Source organism: Spea bombifrons, chromosome 2, assembly GCF_027358695.1.
Source record: "Spea bombifrons isolate aSpeBom1 chromosome 2, aSpeBom1.2.pri, whole genome shotgun sequence".
In the NCBI taxonomy this organism is placed as follows: domain Eukaryota; kingdom Metazoa; phylum Chordata; class Amphibia; order Anura; family Pelobatidae; genus Spea; species Spea bombifrons.
The window spans coordinates 33,282,755-33,292,756 of NC_071088.1; the positions used below are offsets into that span (position 1 = coordinate 33,282,755).

At 37.2% G+C, this 10,002-nt stretch overlaps 1 protein-coding gene across 1 annotated transcript in view; it reads right to left on the bottom strand.

Annotated features, from left to right (window-relative positions):
- MID1 (midline 1) overlaps positions 1-9,745 on the bottom strand; it is a 172,339-nt gene extending 162,594 nt beyond the window's left edge. The window contains exon 1 of the mRNA XM_053457419.1: positions 9,602-9,745. The gene's annotated coding sequence lies outside the window, so the exon portion shown is untranslated. The remainder of the gene's footprint in view (positions 1-9,601) is intronic.
- Positions 9,746-10,002: the final 257 nt, after the last annotated feature.

A 10,002-nucleotide genomic window follows, 5' to 3' on the forward strand; every position in this document is an offset into this window, starting at 1 on the left:
CACAACAGGGTTGATATCATGGAAACATCTAATTATATTAACATGTTCAATAAGGTACACAAGAAAAATATATTTAAAATCAGAATTATTTATTTTATTTACATAATTAAATTTAATTAAAAGTTTTGTATAACTTAGTGTGACTTTCAGGGTTGTAGATGATATGATATACTCATAAACAGCAAACATTCTGACCTCTGAGCCGGGGAGCGTCTTTCTCTGTCCTCTCTCATCAGACAGGCCTAAAACCCTGCTTGTCATGTTCCCTTTTCTTGCAACAACCCTATTATATACCTAGCGTTCCATTAACAAATTCACTTTAACAGGGCTTCTCTCAGTCATGGGATGTGGAAGAAGTACAAGTACTCATCAAATTACTTTGGGTTTATGTATTCTGACACTGAGTCTTTATGATTGATGATTAATCTATCACTAGGCTGGCTAGATCTAAGTCTCAGTTCTTAAGTCTCAGCTTAATTTCCAACGTTCTGGTTCTTGTAGCTATGACCCACCAGGACAAGCCAAAATCCAGGAACAATTATCTTTCTCTGGTGCCACTAGTAATGCAAAGTTGTTCAAATCAAGCATCCCTAAAATCAATCATTCTTTCAACAAGTTTACGTTTTTGGATTGACCAACTTATTGTACAATGCTGAAGTACAGTAAATATATGCATATACGGTAAAGGGATTTTACCCCAAAAAATAATTAATGGAGAAAATAAAATACGGTGAAAAGTATGTAAAGTTACAACACATTTTAGTTACACTTAACAGCTGCGTTGTATAGAGTGCTTCTTATCAAAAACTTGTTCTTGGCCTTTCCAAAACTACTAATGGTGACTGATTTCTAAAAATACCATGCTTACTTAATCGTCTAGGAATGGATAGAAGTTAAACAGTTTGTAGAATGGCTCTTAAATATCATTTCTATTTTGCTTTGTAATTTAAAATAAATATCAAGCTTTATTTTACTATTTGTTTTAACTTATACATCTCATTCACTGTAAAAATATATTTTTGGTCACTTTTTGTTACTATTACTTTGATATGCTCAGATTCTTCATCCATCCTGTTTGAACTCTACTTTGTAGAAGACTCATATCCACGGGCTCTCTTACGCCAAGCACATGAGACATGAGGTTGTCGAGAGAAAGGGTTGAAATAGCAGGGATGTGATCAGTAACTAATGCAGAGAAGTATTAGTCTATGGTAAATGTCCCACTATCCCAACTATCACCATCAGGAAAACAGCTTATGAAGTAGTCATGTTTGTGCCCACAGATTTAGATTTGTCTGTTTAAGTGATGATGTTGATTGGACAGAGTATGAAAGGAGGTGGGAGTGTGTTCCAGGCTGACTAGAGTGTGGTGTTCATCACGGTTATGATGGTCAAGGTTCTTGATGGACTCCAACAGTAACACATGTTTTGTTTGAACAAGTGAGCCATGTCAGGTCTCACATATGTGCACCAAATGATTGTGTTGAGGCATTGAAGGAAGCCTAGACATAAGACCAGAGGGTGAATCTGGTTTTTGCCATCATGGTTTTCCCTGAGAGACAGAAACTTCAGGACCACATCCTGAGACGTATGGGTCATTGCCTGCTGGGGTTTGGGAATTTTCTAATATGCAACTAGACTTGAGATGTGTTTAGCTCATAAAACAAGGAAATGAGGGCTGAAAAAACCTAACTATGTACCGCCAAGTGCACCTTTCATTCAGACTACTCAACACTTGTGAGTCAGTCAGGCCATGTACCGATGATGACTGAAAGAGATCAAACTGTTTACAGACAAACTTCAGGGCTTTATCCTCAAAAAATGTAATGCTAGTTATCTGTTATTTTATTTAGCTATTACTTTGTACTATATAAAAAACTTGGAGAGTTGCACATGCATTCTAAGATTCTCTTTTTATAATATGTATTAGGAATCTCACTGGCCTTACTATCTAATTCCAAAAAGCTACTTCTATTTCAGAGAGTAGAACTGTGTAACTTATTTTTTACTTGTAGGATTTTGCGTCAACTAGATTTACCCCACTGGGGAAAAAAAGAATTTGCAAAGGGCGCTTCAGGGCAATAAAATCACACATGCACTTGAAAAAGATTACTGCTATGTAATGGAATAGGTAAGTCTTTAATAAGAACCTATAAGGAGTGTGAAATTAACACTGCAAACACGCGTTATTGCAAGATTCTCAAATTACGTCTTTTAAAGTTGACGCTTGTCTTTTTAAAGCGAGTTTTAAACACTGAACTGCCCCTTTCATAGGAGGTGTCTATTCTTCATTTCAGACATCTGGGTTGTTATGGTGTTACCAGATTTGTTACAAGCCAGCATTAAGAAAATTAAGTGTTTTCACTGCGGAAGATATCGGTTAACACATACGGCTCTACTATGCGTCCATTTGAAAGCTGTAATAAGTGTAAATGCTGAGAGTTAATAACAGCTGTATATTATAGTTATATTACAGTCTTAACATTCTGTATACTCCATATACATATATAACCAATATGATAGACAACACAATCAATTCATACTTAAGATTTTCGGTATCAGCCCCGTAAATTCTACTTCTCACTTAAATACCCGATCAGCTATTTTTTTACTTATACTATGCACATTTTAGGTTAGATTATGTTGATACAGCGCTTAAGGAAAAAAAATGCTGTATCACAAAATGTTAAGTGAAATACAAAGCTTCATTCATATGGAAGTCATTTATTCAACCTCAATAGTCATCAATGTGCTGAAATTAGAAGCAAGCAGCAAAGGAATTAAAATACAATAAAAATACAAATTTTACATGGCAAGCATCCCATGTCCAGTGCTATCATGGTGATGATGATGGGCCAGCTATGAACCGCTAGATGCCAGAATTGCAAGCCAAACATTTCAACATTTTCAATTCAAGTTAACTACCCAGAAACTAGAGAACATTATTGTGTCAGGAGAACGCTTATACCCTTGGTGGATATAAATATATCTCTAGAGCGTAAGCTTATGAGCAGGGCTCTCTCTACCTTATGGATTAGTTTGTCTTAGTCTGTCAATTCTAGTTTTGTCATTCCCCTTGAATATATGTATTGAAAGTGTTGCCACAATATGAGAACAGCATCTCTGTACCTGATTTATTTTCAAATATATACCGTATTGGCTCGAATATAGGCCGCACTTTTTTCCCCCACTTTAAGACTTTAAAGTGGGGGTGCGGCCTATATTCGGGGTCTAGCGCCCGACACCCGGGACATGCAGTCCCAGGCGCCGGGCAGGCAGCGGGGTTAGGATACAGATCCCCCGCAGCGGTGCAGGGGACCTGCATCCTACTGTCTGATACGCTCAGACAGCCTCCCCTGCCAGCACTTCCCACGGGGGGGGGTGCCGGCACGGGAGGTTGTCTAAGCGCATCGTGCGGATGCGTTTTACCTCTGCACCCCCCCCGGACTTACCGGAGCAGACTCCCGGGTGTCTTGCGGGGTCGGCGGGGGACATCTAAGCAATACAACTTCCGGTGCCGGAAGTTGTATTGCGTAGATGTACCCCGCCGACCCCGCAAGACACCCGGGAGTCTGCTCCGGTAAGTTGGGGAGGGGGGGCAGAGGAGGACAGTGGCAGCGTATCTCGGGGAGGGAGGACAGTGGCAGCGGATCTCGGGGAGGGAGGACAGTGGCAGTGGATCTCGGGGAGGGAGGACAGTGGCAGCGGATCTCGGGGAGGGAGGACAGTGGTAGCATATCTCGGGGAGGGAGGACAGTGGTAGCATATCTCGGGGGGGGGCAGAGTGGCAGCATGTTTTTTTGGTGCTTTTTTAAAGAAAAAAACTTTTTCTTTAAAAAAGCACCAAACTTTTAGGGTGCGGCCTATATACGGGGGCGGCCTATATCCGAGCCAATACGGTATATATTTACGGGAGACAGCTTGGAGTATATGTTTAACAGGGCCATATGTTATACAACTATTATGGTATAACAATTTTTAGAGTGCCGGTTACATATGAGATTGAGAAAGAAGAACTAGTGTGCTCACCACATGCCATGTATTCTTTCCTATCAATCTGTCTAGAATATACTCCAAACTTGTATTCAAAATGAAGTAGTAGAACACCTGGGGTAAAATGAACATTCCTTCCTTGAGCTATGTTTTGGAGGAAATACAGGAATTTGTCAATGATGCCTTCAAGGCCCAAGAAAGGACATTATAAAAATGACTACCTACATAAGGTCATTGGCTTTTACTGTTTGTGTTTCTCAAGTGGTATTTAAAAAAAAATAAGGGCGAGCACACTTGTTTACACAAGAATACAAGTAGTGTAACCACCTTTAACCCCTATATGACTGATGTTTTTCTACTCTCAATACTACTAGAGCTTTTTTTACTATTCTTACCATGTGTTTGTACCCACACAAATTAGACATTTTCACCTCAAGCAATATGGTAATACTTTATTCACACACCACAGGAGTTTTTTTTTGTAATTCCTTTTTCCCCCCACTCTAGTGGTAGGGGTACATGTAAACACGAAAGAAATGTATATGGGAATATATTTAGATTTATTTATTCTTATTACTATTTTTATGCCCCATCAGACATTGAAACAGTGAAGCTATATTCCATTACACCGGCGCTGGCAGCATTTAGCCAGACTCATGCATTGCTGTAAAACTATGGGTCTTTTTTGTGTGACTTTTGGATCTGGTAATAGCGGTTTAAGGTCAAATGTAAGTTATAAAATAAATGTACTCAACTTAATTTAGAAACAAAACAAAAAATAAGGTAGGCTATCCCCATTTTCACAAATGATGTATTTTGATTGTGTTACCAGCACATACTATTAGCTAGTATCCATTAAGAAGTAACTTTTATATGTTTTCTTTAGTGATGAGGGGTAAAAACATCAGTTTTATAAAAACCAAGAATGATACGGAACACTTGCACAGTTAAAACAGCAGCAAAAAGGTGTTTAAATTACTAGTTATTGTTTACATTATTTTCCTTATTGGTCTCTTCACCAAAGACTAATCTGTCAAATTCAAGGGTTAATGCAACTCATAACTCAACACAACCCACCCGCCATAACTCTGCAAAAAAAGTAAAATTTAAGCTGCAGTAAGGTTGATTTGAACACTCAACATCAAGTTGTTCTCGAGTTGAGTCACGTCAACTTGAATTGCTGAGTTTCACTTTGACCCCCCCTCCAATATACGTGAGGAAGAAAAAGCCCCCTCCTGATTAGATACAATATAAAATACAAAAAAAACAAAAACTCTGGGCTAATTGAATATCCAAGTTCCTTTCTTTTCCCAACTGAACAAACCCTGATAACGATAAATAAAAATACCGCTATTTAATTATTAATAAATTAATATTAATAATTACAGAAATTGTGTTTCGTATACTTTGAGATACAAAAGAAAAAGAAGAATCCATACTTGCATGTACCTGGGAGACTCACACTCTTGGCATGCTGATTAAAATCCCTGCTCATTCATGTGTTAAAATTGGAAATGTCAGGTTAAACTAGTTCTGTTTCGTCTCAATCCCTGTTAATTGCAGATGATTTTTAAAGTACACACACGCGAATGCAAAGCCTGCTGAGACACAACATTTATGTCTATTATTCAACTCCGCATTATGGCATTTTTATAAATGATTTTCCCTTGAAGTTCAGAGGTAAGCCATATGATAAACCTTTGGTCCCAAACCAGCTTGTATGGAACATATCCATCACTTCCAATATACATAGCTTTTTTGAATGATTATAACCATAACAGAAAAGCCGATATATAATATATTGTTTCATTTATCAGGTTTTTTTGGTCAAGGACAAAACAACACCCAATACCATATTGCTACAAATATGCTTCTAATTTTAATTTCCTTTTAAAGGGAATTGTGGTTTATCCATCGGCCAAAATTCGACCGATAATTTTCATCATCTACCTTAAATCCAGCATATTGTACATATTTATTTCAAAGACTAAAAAAAATGTGGCTTATATCCTATATTAACATTGGTTTTCATATAGAAATTGTTCCTTATAAAAATAATCAATCACTATAACAAATTGCAGCTAATATTACTTAGTGCTTAGAAAAAAAACGGGTTTAAATTATTCTGATTATATTTTTATTGAAATTCTTAAGAAATGTTTTTTTGGTTGAATCTCCTTTCTCTATTGAAACTAAGCTATCTTACTTTTTTAAAATAGTATTTAGATCTATATGTTTTAGTTTGCCAGATATACAGTCTGTTCCGTGCAACACATTATTGCTATGGATTTATATCACATATTTTTAATAAAATCATCAATCAGATTTATGGATGTTTAGTATTCAGGGGTCCAAATCTCTGAGTGGTTAATATTCAGGAGCCAAGAAGAGTAAAATTTACGATATTTTCTCTTATATATGGCACTTGGTAGGAAAGCCCAACTTCTCCTGCTGAGACATAATATATAATAATATTCTGTGTATTAACTAAAGAGAGAGTTATAGTTTCCATCCCCCGATTTTACTAATCATTACGAAGGTCCAACAGTGATCTTCTAATACACGTATCTGTGAACTCTTTGGGTTTTGCCGGGAGAACCACCGGTTCTTCAGGTCGACATTCAAATCCCCTGGGTCCCTGGAACAGGGGGTCCTGACACGCTCCACTCCCTGCCCATTTCCTCCTTAAATGGGGGAGGGTCGCGCTGTGAATGCCCTCAGCGGGTAGTCCTGGCGGCTTCCCGCAAGGGTAGCCCAATAGTTCCCAGGTATGCTGATACAGGAATAGCTTGGCTGGTCCGGGGAGATGGTAAATTACACATTGATTATGCCTTATGCAGGGCCAGCTTTTAAGTCCCCCCCCCAGTTTTTGAGGAAACAACCTATCAGCAGGCCAAGACTGGCCACCTCGCACACCAGGCAAATGCCCAGTAGGCAACTGACCAACAGTACTCCATACTCCCCTGATTTACCGCTCATATCCAGCTGGTGGCCTTTGGCCTTAAAGTGCCCAGGACCGCCTAGTCATCCCCACTCCGGCACTGCCTAACAGAGTGTGCTTTTGTGTCACATGACATTCCCAGCAAAAAATGGCTAAAGAAAACTTTTATATGATTAAATAATTATTTTGGGAAAGGTTTTGGTCATTCAACAGTAGTGGGAATGATGTGTTTAGTACAGCCTTTAGTTACAAAAGTGTCATACACAGCAAAATATTTAGAACAGTAACTATTAACAACCTTAACCTACTGCTTTTTTAACCCCCCCCCCCCAATTACAATCTAGAGGATCGCTATTCAATTGCATGTGATAGATTTATCTCCAACATTTAATCCTGCCTATTATCTGTTTTCACCAGTTATCTGATAGCTACAGTTACCGCTGTCATGATCTCTTTAATAGGTAGTAAACTGTGAATTTAAACTTTTGAAACGCTGGTACGGCTTAACCCCTTAACTGCCCTTTTAACAACACACAAATATTATCTGTGAAGAGTTTCTAAGCAAGAATATAATATAACAAGGAACAATGTAAAGCAATTCAATGCTCAGCTTTCTAACTTTAACCTTTTTATTTCGCTATTATAATTTTGTATTTTGTTATTTTCATATTTTTGACATTAGTTTGCCTTACGTCTTCTTATTAAGGACGGTTTGTATAACTACAAACTAACTTCTTCACCAATAACACATGGTCTCGATTTTCAAATGTGCATGCCAACCCATAATCAAAAGGAAAAGAAGTATGATACACAAATATTTTAAGCATTTATTTTATATAAATAGACAAACCAGTAGAATTTCATTGTAATAAAAGGTTTTCTAAAGAGCACAGATAGTCCAGTTACAGATCTAGAGGTTTTAGAAGATGTTCGTAACCTAATAGGGAAGCCATTATGGTTCTAATTTATCTGTGCGTTGATAGGAGTGTGATTACACACACACACACTCATGCTAACATTGCTTGATAGACTTAGGATCCATTCTTTTATCACTTAACTCCCATGCATGCTTACCAAAAGATAAGATTATTATTTATATAGCACTATCATATTCCGCAGCGCTGTACAATCAATAACAGGGGACAATGAATACTGCATCACATAACCAAAAGGCGAACCAAACAGAACTATAGGCATAACTATAAAATACAGAATCTTTAGGTATGAAAGAAGTACTTAAAATACAGGGGCAGGTGTATGTTGCTTTACGCAGAGCACTATTAAAATAGTAAGACCATTTTGGGATGGGAGCACAATATACCCTTGTGGGCCACTTGGATAATGCTGTTAGTGAATATTCATATTTTCTATAAGGATTGCAAAAATAAAAATAGCAGATATCTGGGGAAAATCATGCCAATGTACAGGAGAGTATTTCCGCCAGCTGCCTTGATGTCATTCACACAGGGTGCAGGCTAAGCATCATAGGAGTCATAAGGTTACAGTCAAACCAGTCAGTCCGTGACGCACCAAATGTTCATAAAAATATTTTAAGTATTCAGCTTAATGTAATGACATTTCTATGCAATCCTTAAATCTTTAAAACACAGAATTCAGGTCATCCTAAGTTATTAAAACTAAGCTGCCTTTTTTCAGCCTGCCCTACTTTCCCTTACAGAACGTTACCTCTCAATTACCAAAGCCCACTAATTTCTTCCACATAGGCAGTACAAAATGCTTTAATTACTGCGCTTAAGTGTTTCGGTGACAGAAGACCCATCGTTAAATAATTCAAACATCTTAAAAGCTAATTGAAGCCATTCGACGATTAAAATATATGGTCCAATAGAAAGGTTATTAGGAATTTAACACTTAAAGTGCCAGATGGATGGACACAAGCCGAAGCCTTGTACAACGCATACATATAAAATGTATCACTTTGGCAATGAGATGCAGTAAAAAAAATAAAATAATAACATGGAAGATAAATATGTTTTACAAGAACCAGGATTATTAACAAATTCTGGGAAAAATAGAATAAAATAAAAGAACAAATGCTTTAGTTTTAAACAAATTACTCAGATATTGCACAAAGTTTAAAAATATAAAAGTAAAAAAAATAAATGAGTTTAGGGTTCTGTTAGAACATGATAGAGTCATGATAATTCGCTGCTTTCAGTAACCAAATTTTTGTGTTGGAGGTCATTTTATAATTTTATAAATTTTACAAGTTTTAGGTAAGTATTATCATTATAAATGTGACATCTCTTCTAAAATTCCTCTTTTTAAACAGGCTCTGTAACATAACACAAGATGCAGATTTTTCTTAGCAACGAACGCTCTGCTAATTATCCCGTTTTTTTTTTTTTTTTTTTATTAGAAACAGACGTTTAAAAGGAAAATCCGCAGAGGCAAAGTACTGATCAGAAACCATTATCTCACTGGAATGTAGATAAGAAAGACAGACACCCATCCAAACACTTTATCCAGCACACGCCAAAAAGATCCTAAAGCAGGCATTTTTACGCATTATATTACATCCAGTAAGCAGGTATAGATTTAATTTATAGTAATATATATATATATATATATATATATACACACCGGTATATATATATATATCACAATAAGTATGTTAAGTCATCCTGATACTATGCAATATCTTACCTTCGGCTCCATTTTCAAGATGCAGTTTTTTTCTTGTCTTGTATATGAATAAAGGCAGAGCGATGTAGATCCAAGTAATATCTAATCCCCAGGATAGCGTAGCTCTCTTTAGGAAGAGCTGAGACTGTTTCCAGAGTTCAGCAGAGTACTAGACATAGTTTGAATTCAGACTACTGTGTTCTGGACGAAAACCACTCCCTTTCAATAGGGTGTGCTTTCAAACCCCGTTCATTCAGCTCAAACTGATCTAAGCTTCCTATGTACTCCCAAGTTTCCATATATAGGTAGTCATGGAATGCACTCCCGAGGTAGACGTGAACTGCGAATAACTCAACAAGTGCCAACGGGTGCCTGAAATGCTAGCAGAGCAATGACTTAAGGATACGATTTAACATTACCCC